Source organism: Lepidochelys kempii, chromosome 22 (genome assembly GCF_965140265.1).
Source record: "Lepidochelys kempii isolate rLepKem1 chromosome 22, rLepKem1.hap2, whole genome shotgun sequence".
Taxonomy (NCBI): domain Eukaryota; kingdom Metazoa; phylum Chordata; order Testudines; family Cheloniidae; genus Lepidochelys; species Lepidochelys kempii.
This window is the reverse complement of record NC_133277.1, coordinates 2,882,500-2,884,201: the sequence shown is the minus strand read 5'-3', so window position 1 is coordinate 2,884,201 and position 1,702 is coordinate 2,882,500.

Below are 1,702 nucleotides of genomic sequence, written 5' to 3'. Positions count from 1 at the left end.
CTACCATCAGTGCGGGGCAGGAGCCATCTCCACGCTTCCCCGAGGTGCGGAGCCCATCTCCACAGAGACGCTATCTCACGGACACTGTCCCTAGACCCCCTTCCCTCCTCTTCCCCCATTGCCCAGCCCCTTCCCCCTGTTCCCCTTCCCCCTGTTCCCCTCTCCCTCATTCCCCTTCCACGGGGGCTGGCAAGGCCCAGTGGCACATGGCCAGTGAATGTGGACACGCCTGTCCTTGGGAATGACCTCGAATGACCTTGGTTTAACCCTGAGTGGGTCTAGTGGCTCCGCCAAACCTCGCCTCGCTCCCCATGGCACAGCGTGACTCCTCTGGGTAGGTGGGGCAGGATTCAGAGGGAACAGGCTGGCCTTTGGAGCCAAATGGTCTGTCGAGCTGCAGGGGCCAAAATTCCAATGGGATTCCTCCCCGCACCCCCCAGAAAGAATATCACCCTCCGCTGAGTGACGGCTCCATGTCCCCCACCCTGCTGCAGAACCCCCTTTCCCCAAGCTCCACTCACACTTTCCTTTCGGGTTCCTCTGGGGCAGGAGGGATACCCTCCTGCGCTTCCCATGTGCAGTGAACTGGGCCCCTCCCCAGGTGCCTACATGCCCAAACCCTTTCTTCGGGGGGGGATTCTTCTCCGTGGGAGGTGAGTGAGGGAGGGGCTGGGAGAACACAGGGCACATGGAAGCAGCCAGGTGAGTGCAGGGAAGGGGAGGTGAGCGCAGGAGGGACCGGGTGAGCACAGGGGGGCCGGGCTAGTGCAGGGAAGGGGAGGTGAGCGCAGGAGGGGCCGGATGAGCGTGGGTGGGCTGGGTGAGTGCAGGGGCACGTTTAAGCTGCTGGGCGAGTGCAGGGAAGGGGAGATGAGCGTGGGAACTGCCAGGCGAGCGCAGGGTCATGTGGGAGAGGCCAGGCGAGCGCAGGTGCGTGTGGGAGAGGCCAGGCGAGCGCAGGGGCGTGTGGGGGAGGCCAGGCGAGCGCAGGGGCGTGTGGGAGAGGCCAGGCTAGCACAGGTGGGGCCGGGCGAGCGCAGGGGCATGTGGCAGGGCCCGGGAGAGCTCAGAGGGTGATGTCAGAGCAGCTCATGGGTCTGTCAGCCTGGGGGCAGGGGGAGCTGCGGCAGGCAGCGGGAGGTCTGAGCAGCTCTTTGATATATGGCCCACTTTATTGTCTGCAGTAGCTTAAAGCACAATGACCGCTGGACAGTGACCAGGTGCAGAACAGATGGCAGCCAGCCCATTGCCCAGCTAGTGCTCCCAACAAGGGATGCGCTGGGGACTGGACACGGCCCTGGCTCCAAGCCGAGGGGAGAAAAGGGAGCCTAGAAAACGTCTTGTAGATGCCATGCTGCAGGGCCAGGGGGAGCGGGCGAGGGGCAGACTGGCAGGTCTGGGGCCTGGTGCAGCATGGGCAGTGGCAGGAGCGGGGAGCAGGTCCAGGCTTCTGGCCCCATTCACTCCTTAGCGTCTCCACTGAAGTCCCTTACGGGGGGCAATGAGTGTTTGTCCTGGGGGTGGGTTCCCTGCTGCAGGTGTCCAGTGCCTGAGCGTGAGACACAGCCAGGTCACCAGCATCTGCTCTCACCTGTGAGGGAGCCTGCGTGTCCCCCTGAGCCCTGTGTGATGGCAGTGAGCACCCCCACGCAAAATGAACCCAATCCGCAATTCAGGCAGTGCCATCCCAGGCCTTTCCCAT